Source organism: Aulostomus chinensis, chromosome 1, assembly GCF_037954235.1.
Source record: "Aulostomus chinensis isolate RoL2024-O1b breed Wild chromosome 1, RoL_Achi_v1.0, whole genome shotgun sequence".
Lineage (NCBI taxonomy): Eukaryota > Metazoa > Chordata > Actinopteri > Syngnathiformes > Aulostomidae > Aulostomus > Aulostomus chinensis.
Window position 1 is genome coordinate 17,737,034 of NC_141320.1, and position 23,065 is coordinate 17,760,098.

General features: G+C 42.7%; 2 non-coding genes across 2 annotated transcripts; one reads left to right on the forward strand and one right to left on the reverse strand.

Moving 5' to 3' along the window:
- Positions 1-17,011: 17,011 nt before the first annotated feature.
- trnae-cuc (transfer RNA glutamic acid (anticodon CUC)) lies at positions 17,012-17,083 on the forward strand. Its single transcript has one exon. It is a non-coding gene; the product is annotated as a tRNA-Glu (tRNA).
- A 4,351-nt stretch (positions 17,084-21,434) lies between these two features.
- Positions 21,435-21,507, reverse strand: trnak-cuu (transfer RNA lysine (anticodon CUU)). The gene has a single exon. It is a non-coding gene; the product is annotated as a tRNA-Lys (tRNA).
- Positions 21,508-23,065: the final 1,558 nt, after the last annotated feature.

A 23,065-nucleotide genomic window follows, 5' to 3' on the forward strand; every position in this document is an offset into this window, starting at 1 on the left:
TGTCGCAATATTTTGAGGTTCGTAGCAACTTTTACTACATTACTGTCGCATTATTTTGAGGTTCGTAGCAACTATTCCTACATGACTGTCACCATCACTTTTGAGGTTATTCGAAACACATACTACATTACTGTAAGCATTACTGACTTGATTAGGAACTATCACTACATTACTGTTAGCATCATTTTGAGTTCATTAGCAATTCTTACTACATCACTGTCGCATCATTTTGAGATCATTAGCAATTCTTCTGACATCACTGACGCAATATTTTGAGGTTCGTAGCAACTCTTACTACATTATTGTTGCATTATTTTAAGGTTCGTAGCAACTCTTACTACATTACTGTCAACATCACTTTGAGTTCATTAGCAACTATCACTATATTACTGTTAGCATCATTTTGAGTTGTTGAGCAATTCTCACGACATCACTGTCGCATTGAATTGAGTTCATTAGCAACTCTTTCTAAATGACTGTCAGCATCACTTTGAGGTTTTTCGAAACTCTTACTACATTACTGTAAGCATCATTTTGAGTTCATTAGCAATTCTTCCGACATCACTGTCGCAATATTTTGAGGTTCGTAGTAACGTTTACTACATTACTGTCGCATTATTTTGAGGTCCGTAGCAACTCTTACTACATGACTGTCAGCATCACTTTGAGGTTATTCGAAACACTTACTACATGACTGTCAGCATCACTTTGAGGTTATTTGAAAGTTTCACTCCATTACTGTTATTATCATTTTGAGTTCATTAGCAATTCTTTCTACATCAATGTCGCATCATTTTGAGATCATTAGCAATTCTTCCGACATCACTGTCGCAATATTTTGAGGTTCGTAGCAACTCTTACTACATTATTGTTGCATTATTTTAAGGTTCGCAGCAACTCTTACTACATTACTGTCAGCATCACTTTGAGTTTATTAGCAACTATCACTACATTAGTGTTAGCATCATTTTGAGTTGTTGAGCAATTCTCACGACATCACTGTAGCATTAAATTGAGTTCATTAGCAACTCTTCCTAAATGACTGTCAGCATCACTTTGAGGTTGTTCGAAACTCTTTCTACATTACTGTAAGCATCACTGAGTTTCTTTGCAACTATCACTACATTACTGTTAGTATCATCTTGAGTTCATTAGCAGTTCTTCCGACATCACTTTTGCAATATTTTGAGGTTCGTAGCAACTTTTACTACATTACTGTCGAATTATTTTGAGGTTTGTTGCAACACTTACTACATGACTGTCAGCATCACTTTGAGGTTATTCTAAAGTTTCACTCCATTACTGTTCGCATCATCTTGACTTCATGAGCAATTCTTCCGACATCACTGTCGCAATATTTTGAGGTTCGTAGCAACTCTTCCTACATGACTGTCACCATCACTTTTGAGGTTATTCGAAACACATACTACATTACTGTAAGCATCACTGACTTGATTAGGAACTATCACTACATTACTGTTTGCATCATTTTGAGTTCATTAGCAATTCTTACTACATCACTGTCGCATCATTTTGAGATCATTAGCAATTCTTCTGACATCACTGTCGCAATATTTTGAGGTTCGTAGCAACTCTTACTACATTATTGTTGCATTATTTTAAGGTTCGTAGCAACTCTTACTACATTACTGTCAACATCACTTTGAGTTCATTAGCAACTATCACTACATTACTGTTAGCATCATTTTGAGTTGTTGAGCAATTCTCACGACATCACTGTCGCATTGAATTGAGTTCATTAGCAACTATTAATAAATGACTGTCAGCATCACTTTGAGGTTTTTCGAAACTCTTACTACATTAAAGTAAGCATCACTGAGTTGATTAGCAACTATCACTACATTACTGTAAGCATCATTTTAAGTTCATTAGCAATTCTTACTACATTACTGTTAGCATCATTTTGAGTTCATTAGCAATTCTTCCGACATCACTGTCGCAATATTTTGAGGTTCGTAGCAACGTTTACTACATTACTGTCGCATTATTTTGAGGTCCGTAGCAACTCTTACTACATGACTGTCAGCATCACTTTGAGGTTATTCGAAACACTTACTACTTTACTGTAAGCACCACTGAGTTGATTAGCAACTATCACTACATTACTGTTAGCATCATTTTGAGTTCATTAGCAATTCTTCCGACATCACTGTCGCAATATTTTGAGGTTCGTAGCAACTTTTACTACATTACTGTCGCATTATTTTGAGGTTCGTAGCAACACTTACTACATGACTGTAAGCATCACTTTGAGGTTATTTGAAAGTTTCACTCCATTACTGTTAGCATCATTTTGAGTTCATTTGCAATTCTTACTACATCACTGTCGCATCATTTTGAGATCATTAGCAATTCTTACGACATCACTGTCGCAATATTTTGAGGTTCGTAGCAACTCTTACTACATTATTGTTGCATTATTTAAAGGTTCGTAGCAACTCTTACTACATTACTGTCAGCATCACTTTGAGTTTATTAGCAACTATCACTACATTACTGTTAGCATAATTTTGAGTTGTTGAGCAATTCTCACGACATCACTGTAGCATTAAATTGAGTTCATTAGCAACTCTTACTAAATGACTGTCAGCATCACTTTGAGGTTGTTCGAAACTCTACATTACTGTAAGCATCACTGAGTTTCTTAGCAACTATCACTACATTACTGTTAGCATCATCTTGAGTTCATTAGCAATTCTTCCGACATCACTGTCGCAATATTTTGAGGTTCGTCGCAACTTTTACTACATTACTGTCGCATTATTTTGAGGTTCGTAGCAACTCTTACTACATGACTGTCAGCATCACTTTGAGGTTATTCGAAAGTTTCACTCCATTACTGTTAGCATCATCTTGAGTTCATTAGCAATTCTTCCGACATCACTGTCGCAATATTTTGAGGTTCGTAGCAACTTTTACTACATTACTGTCGCATTATTTTGAGGTTCGTAGCAACTCTTAGTACATGACTTTCAGCATCACTTTGAGGTTATTCGAAACGTTCACTCCATTACTTTTAGCATCATTTTGAGTTCATTAGCAATTCTTCTGACATCACTGTCGCATCATTTTGACATCTTCAGCAATTCTTCTGACATCACTGTCGCATTATTTTGAGGTTCGTAGCAACTCTTACTACATGACTGTCAGCATCACTTTGAGGTTGTTCGAAACACTTACTACATTCCTCTAAGCATCACTGAGTTTATTAGCAACTATCACTAAATTACTGTTAGCATCATTTTGAGTTCAATAGCAATTCTTCTGACATCACTGTCGCATTATTTTGAGGTTCGTAGCAACTCTTAGTACATGACTGTCAGCATCACTTTGAGGTTATTTGAAACGTTCACTCCATTACTGTTAGTATCATTTTGAGTTCATTAGCAATTCTGACTAAATCACTGTCGCAATATTTTGAGGTTCGTAGCGACTTTTACTACATTACTTTTGCATTATATTGAGGTTCGTAGCAACTCTTACTAAATTACTCTCAGCATTACTTTGAGGTTATTTGAAACACTTACTACATTACTGTAAGCATCACTGACTTGATTAGCAACTATCACTACGTTACTGTTAGCATCATTTTGAGTTCATTAGCAATTCTTCCGACATCACTGTCGCAATATTTTGAGTTTCGGAGCAACTTTTACTTCATTACTGTCGCATTATTTTGAGGTTCGTAGCAACTCTTACTACATGACTGTCAGCATCACTTTGAGGTTATTTTGAAAGTTTCACTCCATTACTGTTAGCATCATTTTGAATTCATTAGCAATTATTACGACATCACTGTCGCATCATTTTGAGATCATTAGCCATTCTTCCGACATCACTGTCGAAATATTTTGAGGTTCGTAGCAACTCTTACTACATTATTGTTGCATTATTTTAAGGTTCGTAGCAACTCTTACTACATTACTGTCAGCATCACTTTGAGTTTATTAGCAACTATCACTACATTACTGTTAGCATCATTTTAAGTTTATTAGCAATTCATAGACATCACTGTCGCATCATTTTGAGATCATTAGCAATTGTTCCGACACCACTGTCGCATTATTTTGAGGTTCGTAGCAACTCTTAGTACAAGACTGTCAGCATCACTTTGAGGTTATTCGAAACATTCACTCCATTACTGTTAGCATCATTTTGAGTTCATGAGCAATTCTTACTACATCACTGTCGCATCTTTTTGAGATCATTAGCAATTCTTCCGACATCACTGTCGCATTATTTTGAGGTTCGTAGCAACTCTAACTACAAGACTGTCAGCATCACTTTGAGGTTATTCGAAACATTCACTCCATTACTGTTAGCATCATTTTGAGTTCATGAGCAATTCTTACTACATCACTGTCGCATCATTTTGAGATCATTAGCAATTCTTCCGACATCACTGTCGCATTATTTTGAGGTTCGTAGCAACTCTTACTACAAGACTGTCAGCATCACTTTGAGGTTATTCGAAACGTTCACTCCATTACTGTTAGCATCATTTTGAGTTCATGAGCAATTCTTACTACATCACTGTCGCATCTTTTTGAGATCATTAGCAATTCTTCCGACATCACTGTCGCATTATTTTGAGGTGCGTAGCAACTCTTACTACAAGACTGTCAGCATCACTTTGAGGTTATTCGAAACGTTCACTCCATTACTGTTAGCATCATTTTGAGTTCATGAGCAATTCTTACGAAATCACTTTCGCATCATTTTGAGATCTTTAGCAATTCTTCTGACATCACTGTCGCATTATTTTGAGGTTCGAAGCAACTCTTCCTACATGACTGTCACCATCACTTTTGAGGTTATTCGAAACACTTACTACATTACTGTAAGCATCACTGAGTTGATTAGCAACTATCACTACATTACTGTTAGCATCATTTTAAGTTCATTAGCAATTCTTCCGACATCACTGTCGCAATATTTTGAGGTTCGTAGCGACTTTTACTACATTACTGTCACATTATATTGAGGTTCGTAGCACCTATCACTACATTACTGTTAGCATCATTTTAAGTTCATTAGCAATTCTTCCGACATCACTGTCGCAAAATTTTGAAGTTCGTAGCGACTTTTACGACATTACTGTCGCATTATTTTGAGGTTCGTAGCAACTCTTACGACATGACTGTCAGCATCACTTAGAGGTTATTCGAAACACTTACTACATTCCGGTAAGCATCACTGAGTTGATTAGCAACTATCACTACATTACTGTTAGCATCATTTTGAGTTCATTAGCAATTCCTACGACATCACTGTCGCAATATTTTGAGGGTAGTAGCAACTCTTACTACATGACTTTCAGTATCATTTGAAATTGTTCGAAACACTTACTACATTACTGTCAGCATCACTGAGTTTATTAGCAACTATCACTACATTACTGTTAGCATCATTTTGAGTTCATTAGCAATTCTGACTCCATCACTGTCACATCATTTTGAGATCATGAGCAATTCTTCTGACATCACTGTCGCATTTTTTGGAGGTTCGTAGCAACTCTTACTACATGACTGTCAGCATCACTTTGAGGTCGTTCGAAACTTTCACTTCATTACTGAAAGAATCACTGAGTTGATAGCAACTATCACTACATTACTGTTAGCATCATTTTGAGTTTATTAGCAATTTTTTCTCCATCACTGTCGCATCATTTTGAGATCATTGGCAATGTTTCCAACATCACTGTCGCATTATTTTGAGGTTCGTAGCAACTTTTACTACATTACTGTCGCATTATTTTGAGGTTCGTAGCAACACTTACTACATGACTGTAAGCATCGCTTTGAGGTTATTTGAAAGTTTCACTCCATTACTGTTAGCATCATTTTGAATTCATTAGCAATTCTTACTACATCACAATTGCATCATTTTGAGATCATTAGCAATTCTTCCGACATCACTGTCGCATTATTTTGAGGTTCGTAGCAACTTTTAGTACATGACTGTCAGCATCACTTTGAGGTTTTTCGAAACGTTCACTCCATTACTGTTAGCATCATTTTGAGTTCATTAGCAATTCTTACTAAATCACTGTCGCATCATTTTGAGATCATTTGCAATTCTTCTGACATCACTGTCACATTATTTTGAGGTTCGTAGCAACTCTTACTACATTATTTTTGCATTATTTTAAGGTTCGTAGCAACTCTTACTACATTACTGTCAGCATCACTTTGAGTTTATTAGCAACTATCACTACATTACTGTTAGCATCATTTTGAGTTTATGAGCAATTCTCACGACATCACTGTAGCATTGAATTGAGTTCATTAGCAACTCTTACTAAATGACTGTCAGCATCACTTTGAGGTTGTTCGAAACTCTTACTACATTTCTGTAAGCATCACTGAGTTTCTTAGCAACTATCACTTCATGACTGTTAGCATCATCTTGAGTTCATGAGCAATTCTTCCGACATCACTGTCGTATTTATTTTTAGGTTCGTAGCAACTTTAACTACATTACTGTCGCATTATTTTGAGGTTCGTAGCAACTCTTAGTACATGACTGTCAGCATCACTTTGAGGTTATTCGAAACATTCACTCCATTACTGTTAGCATCATTTTGAGTTCATTAGCAATTCTTACTACATTACTGTTAGCATCATTTTGAGATCATTAGCAATTCTTCCGACATCACTGTCGCAATATTTTGAGGTTCGTAGCAACTCTTACTACATTACTGTTACATTATTTTAAGGTTCGTAGCAACTCTTACTACATTACTGTCAGCATCACTTTGAGTTTATTAGCAACTGTCACTACATTACTGTTAGCATCATTTTGAGTTGTTGAGCAATTCTCACGACATCACTGTAGCATTAAATTGAGTTCATTAGCAATTCTTCCGACATCACTGTCGCATTTTTTGGAGGTTCGTAGCAACTCTTACTACATTATTGTTGCATTATTTTAAGGTTCGTAGCAACTTTTACTACATTACTGTCGCATTATTTTGAGGTTCGTAGCAACACTTACTACATGACTGTCAGCATCACTTTGAGGTTATTCGAAACTTTCACTTCATTACTGAAAGAATCACTGAGTTTATAGCAACTATCACTACATTACTGTTAGCATCATTTTGAGTTTATTAGCAATTCTTACTCCATCACTGTCGCATCATTTTGAGATCATTGGCAATGTTTCCAACATCACTGTCGCATTATTTTGAGGTTCGAAGCAACTCTTACTACATCACTGTCAGCATTACTTTGAGGTTATTCGAAACTTTCACTACATTACTGTTAGCATCATTTTGAATTCATCAGCAATTCTTCCAACATCACTGTATCATTATTTTGTGGTTAGTAGCAACTCTTACTGCATGACTGTCAGCATCACTTTGAGTTTATTAGCAACTATCACTACATTACTGTTAGCATCATTTTGAGTTCATTCGCAATTTTTACAACATCATTGTCGCATTATTTTGAGGTTCGTAGCAACTCTTCCTCCATTACTTTCGCATCATTTTGAGATCATGAGCAATTCTTCCGACATCACTGTAGCATTATTTTGAGGTTTTGAGGTACCTTTGTTTGTAACCTCGTCCCCACTGATCCTGGATCTGCTCGACGTTCCTGCCTTTTAAAAGGAAGGTTTTCATCACCACTGTTGCAGGATGTGCTGCTGATGGAGAATTGTTGGGTGGAGGTTCATTGAAGGAGTTTGGTGCTGGACCTGCTCTACTAGTAAAGAGACATGAGAGAACTTTGTTGTGATTTGGTGCAATACAAATAAAAATGACTTGACCAGTGTCATTTGTGGTCTTTTGTTAATTGCATGTCACATGAAATTATTATTGGTCACTTTTCTAGCAACAGTCTCACAGCGTCAAGACAAGAACACTTTTACTTTTGATGATGACAGTTTGTTCAACACTAAACTTCAACCAGTCCCATGTTGTCAAACACTGGAACCTCCACAGCACCTGAACAGGGACTTGAACCCTGGACCCTCAGATTAAAAGTCTGATGCTCTACCGTCTGAGCTCCTCAGGCTCTTTCTACAGCATTGAGACAGGAACAGAAACACCTGTGAAGGTCAAACTGATGCTTTCTTGACTTGTTCAGTCCTCCATGTTGAAGTCCACCATGCTTTTGATTGGCTCTGATTCTCTGTGGAAAAATCCAACAAGAGGCTCCAAAAATGTCCTGAATGTCACAAGAATGCACAGGACAAGATTTTAGTTTCCTTCATGTCTGCAGTTCCTCCACTGGAAAGTAAAGTCAATGCTGCTCCTCTGCTGAAACCTGGGATCGGACCAGGGACCTTTAGATCTTCAGTCTAAGGCTCTCCCAACTGAGCTGGTTCAGTTCTGAGGGAGGGCCCTGCTTCTCTCATTTATAATCTCTTCCACTCTCACTGGACCTTAGAGAGGATTGGAGCTTCTGAAGTCCTGACACATTGAACAGTTCTCCAGGACCAAACTGAACGAACTGAAGAAGCTTCTTGGAACTCTAAACTTCTTAACTCTCCTTCTCCAAGAACTGTGCCTGGACGAAGGCCGTTTCCAGCTGTCCTTCAAGCTGACGAGGGCCAAGTTTGATGACCTGTTTGTGAGGATATCAAGAATGGACACCAACTACAGGCTCCAGGTCCGTTGACATGACTTCCCTGCCACCAGGGGAATGTCAGTGCTGACAGGCTCTCTGGACTCATTGTCATGAGAATTTGTCACATCAGTTGAATATCTTCACATACGTGAATTCATTGAAGGAGTGTGGTTCTGGACCTGCTCTACCTGTCAAGTGTCTTGAGATAACTTTTGTTGTGATGTGGCACAATATAAATAACATTGACTCGACAATAAATCGACTCTTTCCCCAACCATTTAAAGCAAACAGCCGTTCCCACTGATCCTGGATCTGCGCAACGTTCCTGCTTTTCAAAAGGAAAATTGTCATCATTGCTTTTGCAGGATGTGCTGGCTGATGGAGAATTGTTGGCTATAAACTCACTGAACTCAGTCCAAGTCAGTAGTTTTGAGCAAACTCATGACTCCTGATGTTTAACTCAATTGTTTGTTTAACACAGAGATCCAGGTGTAGTTCCTCTATGTTCATCCACTAAACTAGAATAGAGTTCTCCTCTTTCCATGGTGGAACAAAGAAGGGGGAGGGTCAATAAGAATATGATCTTTGGACGTTACAGCATCTAAAGACTCAAATCCATATTTCAGGATACATATTTGAGAGGGAGGAAACAGTGATGGGAGGCTGGAGGCTTGAAGGGCTTGATTTCTAGCGGCCAGTGAAGCCACCTTTTGCTGGCTGAGTCCCAGAGACTCATGGAGGCTCTTTGTGGAGGATTTCCACGAGAGAGTCCAGCATCGAAACTTGTTAGTTTCCTGTCAATTGAGTCCAGGATGTCCCCGAGGTCCTTATTGGGTGATGAGGGTGCGCTGGACGGTCGGCTTCTTTTGGGAAGTGGGGTCGCCACGTTACCGGTCCTCCCCACGACGGGTCGGTGGCAGCACTCGTCTACGTTCCCCTGCAGACTTTCTGCGGTTCCTTCTTCCAGATTTTATTGATGAGGATTGTTGTGGATGAGAGAATTGAAAATTCTTACTGCAGTTTGAAGTTTTGATGATTCAAACTGTGTAGATTGGCGTTAAGAAGTTAGCTTGTTAGGATAAATTCAGGTGTGAGCCACCACACTGAATCAGGCACAGGTAGGACGTTCACCCTGACATGGAACATCAACAGCTTAACGTTGCTGGCAGGACTCCAACCTGAGCAGGGACACCCCAATGGATTTCTAGTCCATCGCCTTCACCACTCGGCCACAACGACCACATTCACACACACATTTGAAGAGGATGGATATTCACAAAATGATCTTAATTTCTGTCACAAGCCCATTTGTGTGAGGTCCTATTTTCTCTTTTTCAGCATTCCTTTGTTTCCAGGTCTCTAATAAGTGCAGAATTACAAAGACAAGCAAGCTGGATCCATCCTGGGCAGGTGATAGGAGCCATTGACCACTGGCCAGAGACCCTGGCACAGACGTTGGGGGTGGTGACAGAGAGCATTTCTACAATTATATTCTAGATTTATAGAATTCTACAATCCTACAATTTCATTGAGCAGACGCTTTTGTCCACAGCCACGTACGTACATCACATGTATAGAATATATATGTTCCTCTTTCATCAACTGATTAACCACAAAATGCAGTCAAATGCCAGTAAATTCTGAGCATTTATTAATTATTCATGATTATTCATTATTTTTGAATCCATTTTCACGGTCACTCTTCTGTTCATTTTCAGTTTGATTCATAAAAATGAACAAACTTTGACGTGTTTTCTTCTCTTGTGTGTCAACAACTTTGGATTGGGAATCTCCTGACAAACAGACCACATGACCAGGAGGAAGTGTTGTTGGTGAGTTTGGCCCCTGAGCTCAAGACAGTTGGGACCAATAAAGGACAGCTTCAAATGCAGCTGTGAAGCCTCATTGTCAGCTGGGAGGAACGACAGGTGTCTCCCTCTAGTGGCTCCTCACAGCAACACCAGCCTCATTTCATTCACATGCATCCACCACCTCACTACCAAAGGCCAGTTGGGCCTGGACAGACAGGAGAGTTTCAAGTGTTGGACAAAGGTCTTTAAGATGTTCTTATTAATTCTATAACATCTGAGATTAAAATCTATGGAATTACAACCAACAAGCAGCCAAACACCTGATCAGATGCTCCTTCATCAGGCTGAGAAGAATCAATCTAAACTGGGATGAAGAAAATTAACTGAGAGGAGAAACCTCCTGATTGGCTGACATGGACCCACCTGATCCATGTCAGCCTTGCTGGAGCAGAAAGAGGTGGATCAGAGGAATCAGTGGATCAAGACTCAGGTGGCAGATGAAGAATCTCTTTATTCACAATGGAGTCAGAGAAATCTTCCAACTTGAGAGAACGTGACAGACCATTTTATACTGAAGACAGGCTGTGTGTGTGTGTGTGTGTGTGTGTGTGTGTGTGTGTGTGTGTGCGTGCGTGCGTGCGTGCGTGCGTGCGTGCGTGTGTGTGTGTGTGTGTGCAGACTTTTCCCTGGAACAACGTTTTTTTATTTGAAGCAAGAAAGCAAGAGCCTCCAGATCAAAGTCAGAATTGATGATGATGTCATCAGGGCTTTGATAGTGTATTTATTTGTACCTAGAATTCTGTCTTTGATCTCAGGAGGACATGAGAGAAACTCAACTTTAAAAAGTATATGAGAGCATTCAGCTTGGTTAGAAAACATTTTGACTGTTCAACAGTAGAGTTTGTTAGAAACAGTTTACAACACTCAGAATTAAATTGAAGATACAAAAACCTTCCACACTTAAATCCTGTCTCTAACTTCAAACTGGGGATGAACATTTTTATAATCAATCTGTCTCTATGTGATGGCCCTGCCATGGACTGGTGACCTGTCCAGGATAAACCCCGCCCCTCACCTGAGGGATAGGCTCCACCCCCACGAACCATTGCAGATCATCAATAACCAAAGCTACTAAGGAGGATTACAGAGTTTGGGAGTCAGTGACTTAATAGAGTCTAACAAAGGGTTGGACCTGAATGAGACAGTCACCCTTCAACATGGGGCCATGGCAGAGTGAACCAAGAACACTACAATGGGGGTGAGAGTGGAGCCATGATGGATTCACAGTTCATCACCTCCACCATCATGTGGACCACCTGATCACCTCTCCCTCAACCTCTAAATAACTCATTCCCTGACCAGGAATCAAACCCAGGCCGCGGCGGTGAAAGCGCTAAATCCTAGCCTCTAGACCATCAGGGACCACACTGAGCTCTCCAACAACAGAGACTATAGACAATGACTCAAGAACACAGGACTCTGTGGTCTCAGCTTGAGATGCAGAGGGTCCACCAAGACCACCAGACACCTCAGCCCCCTAAAGACAGTCCACCCCCAGGATCCTGCCCCCTCTGCTCCAACTCAGCCCTCCATTCATAACGTGACTTTCGCTACATCCGAACTGCCAAGTACCAACCTACGTCCTCCTGCTACAACCTGAACATGGCGGCACCAATCAGACACCCAAGAAGATTGGTGGGGAAGCACGACCTCTGCTGGCAGAGCACAGACACCGCAATTAGGTACACAGCACCAACGAAAGCCCCACCTGCTGGCCTGACTGTGGTACTGCACTCCACTCTGAACAAACCCTTCACTCATTCTCTATTATTAAGCACGTTAACGCACCTGTAAAGGTGTGTTCACTTTATATACATATTATATATTTATGCTTGGCCGTTTTTGATGAACTTGGGTGGGACTCTGGCGCAGGGATGAGGTCATGGAGCTGATCTGGGAGCAGTCCTGATGTTAAATGCTGTGATGAAGGACAGTGTGGAGGAAAAATGAGTCAAATTTAAATTGTCAACAGTTTAACGTTGTTGGCAGGACTCCAACCTGAGCAGGGAGACCCCAATGGATTTCTAGTCCATCGCCTTCACCACTCGGCCACAACGACCACATTCACACACTTTTGTAGGAGACTGAAATTAGACAATGAAAGTTCATGTCAGCACAGTCAAATATTTTTTTGTCCTCTCTCAAAGACAAACTATTTGTGTGTGTGTGTGTGTGTGTGTGTGTGTGTGTGTGTCAGTGTTGTGACTGAGCAGTGAAGAAGACGACCTTCTGACTCCATTTTCTTTGTTGCTCTTCTATCAGTTCCTCAGTTTCTCTCATCAAGTGAAGCAGCTTTGACAGGTTTACTTCTCTGTGTGTTCACAACTTTGGTCTTTAAACTCCTGACAAACTCACCACGTCACACATTTGGTGAATTAAAGCAACAAATAATGACATCATGATGATTCAGGTTAGGGGGGCACGGCCTGGAGGCAGAGTGGCCGTCTAGCAGAGTTGCTGGTTCAGTTCTCACTTCAGCTGGTGACCATGTTGAAGTGTCCTTGAGCAAGACACTGAGCCCCTCATTGCTCCTGATGACCAGCATCCAAGACCAACAAGCTTCTGATTGGCTCTGATTCTCTGAGGCAAAGTCCAACACAGGAAACAGAAAATCTTGAGGTTGTCTCACATTTTTTAAAGAAACACAGCACAGGACAGTGATAGGAGGCTTGTTTCCTTGATGTGGGCTTCACCTCCACTGTTGTCCACATTTAAATGCTGGCTGATGCTGGTCCCCTGTTGAAACCTGGACCAGACCAGGGACCTTCAGACCTTCAGTCTAACGCTGTTCCAGCATTGGATGAAAGAGACTGGTGCTCTCATCTTCTTCAACACTGACTTGTTCTACCAGGACAAGAGAATCTGAGCTTGGATGTCATTTAGCAGTCAAAGGCTTGTTAAACTGGTCAACATCAGCTGGTGTTCACTCTGATGATGTAGCGATGGTCTGGATTCTTCCTTCTGGAGCACCAAGCTGCTGGGAAGAAGCCTGATGATGTCAGAGTTGTGTTCAGTGGCTCCTGCTGGGTCCATTTCTGACAAATGGGCTCCAAAGAGTTCAGCTGTTTCAAAGGCTCAGAGAAAGCAGCACATCATGGTGGTCAGGAGACGAGGTGGCCGAGTGGTTAAGGTGATGGACTGCTGATCCATTGAGCTCTGCAGGCGTGGGTTCCAATCCCATCCTCGTCGTAGGAGACTTTGGTTTCTGCTCCTAGATTGTGGAACGACTCTGAACTGTGAGGCTTTCCAAGAGGAGATCCTGCAGCACCAGAGAGCTGCAGTTCCTTACAACACCACCTGTTGAGTTGGGTGGCAGCAAAATACTTTCTAACTATAGTATTCAAGGTTTATTACGATTCCACAAAAATACTTTCTAATTTATAGTTTTAAAGGTTCATTCCACGAAAATACTTTCTAATTTATAGTTTTAAAGGTTCGTTCCACGAAAATACTTTCTAATTTATAGTTTTAAAGGTTCGTTCCGCCAAAATACTGCTTTCTGTCCAACTTCTCAGTTTTAAAGGTTCCTTCAGTTGAGGGATCCTGGTTCTGTGTGAGGGGTTGAGGGTCGATATGGGATGATGAGGAAGATTTCATGTCACGATGGTCCTGCTAAAGTAACTGAGAGTCATGATATCAAACAATGTCATCAAAATACGCTTGAACTCTTAAAATGGCAATAAAATCCACTGGAATCATTTTACCACAAACACTTTTATTGTGTTTTTGTGAGCATCATTTTTCAAACATTATAACATAAACTTTAAAAAGGGTCCATTCACTAACACTCTTACTTGAAGGTAGTCACTGATATCAGTAAACAGCTGATAAAGATTTGTGTTCATGTTTTAATTCTCTACTCTGACCTGTGCTGAGACACTGGACCAGAGAGGAAGACCTGCTCAGCCTCCTGCATGGACCAGTTCTGCAGCTCAGTGATGACGACGAGGGATTCAGCATTGAGTTCATTTTAAACTTTTTGGAGAAAACAACTGTAAATTAACCAGCAGTTACTGGTGATGCTTCACAGTTTCCAAGCTCAAACGGCCTCCTGCTTGTTGGACTCACAATTTCCAAAAAATGTAGACATCAAAAGTCAAATCATGTTTTTGTTTGGTTTTGTGTTGTTTTGTTTTTTACTGGAGGAAAACTTCAAATTGTGATGATGTGTCTGACTTAGAAACTGAACCCCCAAAAATCAAAAAGTCTCCTTCTTCTGTGCCGTGATCTCTGAGCTGATCATGATTGATCTCATCAATAATCCTTGGCAGCTGACCAGTCTCACACACACAGCCCCCCCCACACACACACACACACTGAGACATGCAGCAGCTCACAGTAACTGCCTCAGTCACACAGCAGATAGACTCCTTTCTATAACAAGATAAGCAGTAGAAAATGGATGGAAGTGATGATGAACTGATGAACAGGTGATTTGTCCAAAAGTCAACATCAGATTCATTTCCAGTCTGTGGAAGCAGTTTCATCTTGAGGTTCCAGGTAAGAACAGCCAGCTGTGGGCTGACACACATCTCTTCAGGAGCACTTCTATGCTCCAAACTTGCCAGGTTGAATTGTGTCTGTATTCTGAGGGCAGCAGGAGGACGGAGGAGTTAGGACACACACTTTTGGAACTGAGAGCAGCTGTGTGTGGGATTTCCCCAGCAAAGATGAAAACCAGCTCCTTCATGCTGGCTATGAAGGCTCACAGTCACACTGAGCCAGCTACAAATACTTTGATATGCAACAGACTGGTTTCTCTTCTGGTAGTTTGTTATCAACTGTTGTCACATTTATGGATCAATTTAGCTGATAAGATGAAGGCTCCAAAGGACCAGCTGGAGATGCAGAGGATTGAACCTGGGGCCTCATACATGCAAAGCATGCGCTCTACCACTGAGCTACATCCCCTCTGTCAGAGTCACTGTTTAACTGATGCAGCAACACAAACACAGACACAACATTTTTTAAATTATTATTCTTCATTTTAGGGAAAAAAGGAAGTCAGCCTGTGATCTCAAAGGCTCTGTGATCTCAGGAGTTTCACTGTGACTTCAGCCCTCACAACCTTAGACCACAGAGGCAAGTCAGGCTCCAGGAAGCTGAGGCTGCTCCGTTCTCAGTCCAGTCCAGAGGGAAGGTTTCCCTCTCAGAAGCTTTCCAATCCAGTCCAGATCCTCTCTGACTAGCAGGAGTCTTTGACCAGGAAATGAGAATTATATTGAACGTCTGCTCATCCTCAGAATGAAGTAAAAGTATTTGTGTTCCTAAAATAATCTCCAGATGCTAAGATCAATTATTAACATTGATTGACAGCTCTAAACTGACCCACCATCACTATACAGTTGCAACTGAAATATTGAGAAATATTTCAAGGAAGCAGCAGGCCCTCATCCGCCCCGGTCCACCTGACTGTGTCCCCTGAGACAGATGACAGCTCACTTCTGGCAGAGGCAGTTGGGTTGAGGACTGTTGCTGATGTCATCAACCGATGTCTCCATCACCAAAGGTGACAGACAGGATGGTCATGGACATAAAACAGAGGCCAAAGAATGAGAAAGAATGGTTGTCCTGACTGAAGTTTAGCTTGAGCTTTTTAATTTGTTACTAAAGAAAGTATTGGTACAAGTAAAGGCAGGCGAACTTTCCACAAATATTCAGAATTAACTTTGACAACCAAAACATGAACCAAGACGACAAAATAGTGAACATGAAAAAGGAACCAGTCCCACCTTCTTGTGTGTTCCTGCTGAAGTAAATGTTTATGAAGATTTGTTGTGTTCTTTTTCCAAAGGTCCAGCCAGCATTGCAGGTCTCAGGAGAAGGAGCCACTTCAGCAGGATCTGTGGGACAAATCCCCCCACGGTGAGACCTGTCCAGCTCCCTGCAGCTCTGCAAGTGTTACCAACTCTTCATTCCAGCTGTTTGGTTGAATCCCATTTTTTCACCTTTGAACCTTTTGAACACTGATGAGGAGGTGAGGCTGGAGGCAAAACCACAACCTCACGTCATCTCACAGGATGAACCAAAATGCCAGACACTTCCTGTCACTGCTCCAGCACCACCTGTCTCCCCTCCATGTCTTTACCATCTGTGCAGCTTCCTGCTGTCCCTGGACCCTCACAGGTGATCGCTCCACCTGGAGCCTCACAGATGGGTTCTCACCTCCCAATACCTGCAGCCCAGCCTCGACCCACTCAGACACAGTCACCCGTTCAAGCTGGTCCTGGTACCACACTCCTGTACAGACAGAGAGAAAGAAGACACACGGGATCCTTTGAAGAAAATGTAATAAAGACAGGAAGCCCCATCACATTGTCAGTGTTTCAGTGACTGGCATTGGGAAGAGACTGAGACAAAGTCAGTTATGAATGGAGGGCTGAGTTGGAGCAGAGGGGGGCAGGATCCTGGGGGTGGACTGTCTTTAGGAGGCTGAGGTGTCTGGTGGTCTTGGTGGACCCTCTGCATCTCAAGCTGAGACAACAGAGTCCTGTGTTCTTGAGTCATTGTCTATAGTCTCTGTTGTTGGAGAGCTCAATGTGGTCCCTGATGGTCTAGTGGCTAGGATTCGGCGCTCTCATCGCCGCAGCCCGGGTTCGATTCCCGGTCAGGGAATGAGTTATTTAGAGGTTGAGGGAGAGGTGATCAGGTGGTCCACATGATGGTGGAGGTGATGAACTGTGAATCCATCATGGCTCCACTCTCACCCCCATTGTAGTGTTCTTGGTTCACTCTGCCATGGCCCCATGTTGAAGGGTGACTGTCTCATTCAGGTTCAACCCTTTGTTTGACTCTATTAAGTCACTGACTCCCAAACTCTGTAATCCTCCTTAGTAGCTTTGGTTCCTTGCAGCACAGAAAGTCTGTTCACTGATGTAGGAACTGGAAAACTTAGAGCTCCAGTCCTTCGTTCCTTCCTCCACTGAGCAGAAGAAACACAGAACAGAGAGCAGTTCCTCCTACAGTTCTCAGAAAGTCTGAGGGCACCAAAGAAAGGAGGGAAATGCAATCAATGTTGAATTATTTTACATTTCTTATATTTGATCAAAGATAGAACTTAATAAGCGTCCATCAACCTGCAGGACAAACTCCTTCACTGTGTGGGAGGTTCAGAGTCCCTGGTTTGATTGCAGCTTTGACCTGAGCAGGTGTTCATCCTCATCTCAGTAACAGGGGACACTTTATCACAGCAGTGGACAAACATCAGCATTCATCACCCAGCAGCTCCTCTGATCAACAGAACAAGCTGAAGTATTCTGGAGAATGAGGCCATGGATCCCTCTACCTCTCACATGCTAAGCTAGCACTCTACCATTGGAGCTAAGTCCCCTTTTGAGCTTCCATTTGAGTTTTCTGTTCCCATCTCTATGGTAACGGTCAGTTTTGACCCACATCTTCAATCAGCTGTAAAATTCACTAAAAACAATTTTCTATCATCCAAGTTGTTTCCATCTCTTGGTTTCCTTGGTAGGCTTCCTTATCCATGGAAATATTGATTTGAATATTTTGTTGTGGGCCTCTGGACCTTTTTTTAGTCAGTAAACCCTCAATTTCAATTAAAAAAATGATGAACCTTTGGGTTTGGCATAAAAGTCTTTTTTTCAGCAACAGAACTTTAATATAAACACTAAATGAAAAGCAGAACAGGCCAGAACACAAACTCTGCTCTGCCGTCCTTCCTGGTTACCGGGCATGGACTGCTGGAAGGGGCATTTTCCTCAGAAAGGGACAAGACGTTCATCCACTCTCACCTCTGGCCCTGGGTTGAATGTTGGTGCAAGGAGCTGCACCCATCTTTCCCAGACATCCCCAATGGGGGCAAGCTTGTCAGTTCTTGCTCCGGTGTCTCTGTCGTCAAATCTGAGGACTCTTGATGTTCGTTGAAAGTTCTGAAGTGGCCTTGTGGCCCGGAAAATATTTCTGTCTGTCGATGCGTCCCAGAGACGATCAGTGGCCTCACTGCAGGATCTGAACACTCCAGGAAGAAGAAGAACACCAATAGAAGCATCCAGGTGTCCCTCATCAATGTCTTTCCTCTTGTCACCATGGACTTTTTTTCCTTTGAGGTTTGTCACAGCAATGCTGACTCTTTTTAGTGACAGTGGCATGAACAGAACCATCAACCATAAACAGCTCCAAACATGTCTTGATGTCAGTGCCTCTCGTCACAGCAAACCTTGTGATTCCAGGGCTCATTTTGATGACATCAGCAGCAGCTGCCCTGCCATGTACATCAGGAGACACTGAGCTCCAGCCAATGTTCCCTCTAGTTTTTCATGTGTCTGGTTATCCTCACAAGCTCCCTGAGCTCACGGAGGACCACTGTGAGCACTGAAACTGGGAGACGGTTCCACAGGAGGGGAGCCTGATAGCTGAAGGCTCTGGCTCCATTCTACTTTTAGAACTCTAGGAACCACCAGTAACCCTGCATCCTGGGAGCGAAGGGTTCTAGCTGGATAATAGGGGACTAGGAGCTCAGGAAGGAGCCTGACTGTTGAGGACTTTGATGGTAGAAGGAGAATTTAGAATTCTATTCTGAATGTGACAGGGAGCCATGCAGAGAAGCCAGTACAGGAGAGACATGGTCTCTTCTACCAGTTCTAGTCAACACACGGGCAGCAGTGTTCTGGACCAACTGGAGAGTTTTCAGGACCTACTTCTTCTTTTGGTCACAGGTTTGAAGATACCTGTGGAAGTGAAAGGAAAGGCTGCGAGAGACCTGCCACACCTCTCCAGTGACCTGGGACATGATGGCAGTGGTGGGAGTTGAACCCACACCTCCTCAGAGACTGGAGCCTTAATCCAGCACCTTAGACCGCTCGGCCACACTACCTCACTGTGCTAGTCAGTGAGTTGGTCTGCTAAAGGCATGTTGAAGAGGAAGTAACATCATGATATAAAACTTATTCTGAAGGGGGACCCCTTCCCTCCCACGGTCACAGGAAGTGACGACAGCGCCGCTAGAAGCAGGAAAGAAATGGTAAAAGGACTCAGTTTGTACAGAGCCTTTCTACCTCAGCAGCACTCAAGGAGCTGAACAATGTCCTCTCATTCACACACTCACACACTGATGCTGAAGGCTGCCATGCAAGGAGCCAACCTACTCATCAGAAGTATTTAGGGGTTCAGTATCTTACTCAAGGACACTTTGACATGGTCACTGGAGAAAGTGAGGATCAAACCAGCCACCCTTTGGTTGCCAGACGGCCACACTACTCCTGAGTCATGTGACCTGGATAAGATGGTGAACTACAGCTGATCGCCATGCTAGCAAACCCCTTTTGTTTGGTTTGGTTGTTGTTTAGTGACTGTGGATGAATACACAGGAGAAGTTGAGCATAAATTTGTGTTCCCTGTTCACTTGAATATCTGCAGGAGTGTGAGGTGGAAATAATACTTGGAGGAGAATGAGAGTTCAGTCTCAGCGCTATGACCTGTGCTGACACTAAAACATGTCAGCCCACAGAACAAAGATGGCAGTCCTCTGGGAAAGCAGGTACACCACACATACATGAAGAAACCCTACAGGAAACAAATATGTTGCCAGAGACTTTTACTCTGTTTTTGTTGTTTACCCAAGTACAGGATTGGAGGGAGACTGATGGTCGCTGTTTGGGTCATGTGACTGAAGTCATCCAGTCACGTGACTGATGTCATCCATTCATGTCAGTGATGTCACTTGGCAGGACTCTCATTACCAAATCGGCCGCTCTGCAGCACAATACACAATCATTAGCTCAGTGCTACGTGAGCCAAGAGCAGCAGGTGAGCAGACAAGCCGCGTTACCTGTCCGAAGGAAAACATCCGGCGCGGAAATGACGTCACCCGTCAGGAGCAGCGAGAGAGAGAGAGAGAGAGAGAGAGAGATGGGGCAGGGAGGGAATCGCCCCTCTTATGAGTGAGGGCGCCTCCGGTGGTTGGCTGTGCAATTGCCAATTAGGGATGACAGCTCACAGCTGTCTGTGCTGCCACACACCGATTCAGGCCTGGACTCCTGTCTCGCTGCCAAACTCCGCCTGACTCCGTAGAGCTGGTCAGCCTCCACTCAGTCCTCTTCATTTGGTTGGAGGTCACCATCGTTCATCCTACACACCTTTCCACCTGCCTCTTTGACGTCTACTTGAAGCTCAGATAAATCCAGGCTAATTCATACCTGCTACTCAATATGGGCCTTAATTACTCTGCTGGAATTATCACTCTGTCTTAAGGGTTTTCTTAATTGTATTAAATCCTCTTTAATTTCCAAGAAGTCTTCCAACTCATTCATTCATGCAAGCCACTGATCCACAAGACCTCATTGATGAGCTTCAACCTGAGACTGATTGTTTCTCGTTGGACGAGACACCCATTCAATGAGACTCATTGTCAGTCCATTGAAATCTACTGGTGTTCCTGGTGAGTTGATTTAACAACATGAGCTGACAGAATCTACGTTCAGGTAGGAACCACCACATCCAGGGGTCTGGACCTTTGAGCAGGCAGAGCCATCAAAGTAGCAGACTAAGCTAGCAGACATTAGCATTGAGAAGAAACTGATACCTGAGCCTACTTTTGGGTCTGGACCTTTGAGCAGGCAGAGCCATTAAAAGTAGCAGACTAAGCTAGCAGACATTAGCATTGAGAAGAAACTGATACCTGAGCCTACTTTTGGGTCTGGTCAGGTGATGACACAATAATATGACATCATTGTCAGACTGACGCCTGCTCAACACTGACCAAACACTATGGCATTGTGGGAAATATCTGCTTGGCTCGCGTCCATCAATACATATGAAGAAATTTGTCCAGAATCAGAATTGACAGTGGATACAATTGAGTCCACACTGGTTTTTTCATTCTGAGTCGGGTGCAGGTGTGGAACTTCAGACACAGTCTGTGTTTGTGTTGTTCATTCAGTGATTTTTCTTACAATTCCCAATCACAGCTGCAGAAAGTGAGAGGACAAGCAGGGATGTTCAAGATGAACGCCCAACGTGGGGCTTGAACCCACGACCCTGAGATTAAGAGTCTCATGCTCTACCGACTGAGCTAGTCAGGCTACACCTGAGTACCTTCAATAGCCTGAAGTGTTCAGAGTGAGAGACGCTACAAGCTCTCCATCAGACTCACAGTCACATGAGCCATCACATGATTGGTGAATGACCACAAACACCTTCATCTTTGACAAAGAAGTAAAATAAAAGGTGAACCACAGATGAGACACCAGTGGTAAAAACACTAAAGTGCTGTCAAGGAGAAACAGGATACGAGCAAACACACACACAAGTTACAGAGAGAGAACTCTCCCAGAGGGAACCACTCAAAGGAGAACCTAGAGATCATCAGGCTGGATGACCTCATCAACATGAGACAGGTGGATAGGAAACAAGCTCAGAGATGTCAGGAACATGAGATCCAAGTGGTGAGAGAGCAAGAACTGGTGAGGTTCCAGAACCAGGAGTGAGGTGAAGCCTGCATCACCTACTGGGAGCTTTTAGTCTAAGGTTCAACTTGGACTGGAATGATTTCTGGAGAGACAACGTGCAGGGAGGGAATTTGGAGATGAAGAACAAGTTCCTCTCAGCTTTAATGGAGTTTTCAGGAGTCAAACAGACCCTCCTCTGATTGGTTGTCAGATGTGTTCTCATTGGACCACAGCCTCCAGGTTGAGGGTTCTGATCCTAGTCAGACACATTGACTCTGATGCTGCTGAGCCTGAAGGGAGGATGAAGAAAGGAGTGTCTGAGAGAGCTTCACCAGACAAACTGTCCAGTTGAACAACAAACACTAGTCAGGAGGAATGTTGCTGCTGGGACCCTGATTCAAACCAGGGTTGCTGCAGCCACAACACAGAGGACTGACCACTAGAGGATCAGGGCCTCCTGGTGGCTGAGGTTGGAGCTGCTCTGTCTTTGTCTCACTGAGAGATCAGAGACAATTGGAGTCCACAAAGAAATCATTGAGAAATCAAGGAGATCAAAGAAAGAATTCTAAGATCAAACACAGAACTCTGTTCAACTTCAGTTTTAGCTCAGACCCTCTTTAATATCTCTGTACTGCCACTTGTCGTCAGGAGACTCAGTATAAACCTCCACAGTCCTGCTGATGTCACTCAGCTGGACATCGCCGTGTCTCCTGGTGACTCAGGACCAGTTGATGTCCATTGACCTGTCATGGAGGCAGAGAACAAAACTGAGGTCTTAATTAAAGCTGGAGGCAGTTTTGTTTGGGCCTGAGCCTCCTTCTGTCCACTGCAGACAAGTAGCAGGAGTCGTCCTGAATCCAAGGATGTATTTTATGAGAGCGGTGGGACTTGTAGTTTAGGAGGTAGAAGCCTCAGTGTGACACCAAGTGAGAATCAGAGCTGAGCGCTGAGCCTCTAAGAGCCCCTCCCCCGCTGCTCTCTGTCAGAGTGGAGAGGAGAGAGGATTTTTGGAGAGTTTGTTGTTTGAAAAAGGCTCATCAATCCCCAGATTGTGGTCAAAAGTTGAATGTAAACATATTTTGGTAGGCATTTTTGTCAGGAATGTAGTGAAGTTATTTGTGAAGTGGAGAGAGTTACAGTGTAGACGAGAGAAGCGTCAGTTTGAGGCTATGTGTGTCTGAGGAGACAGCCT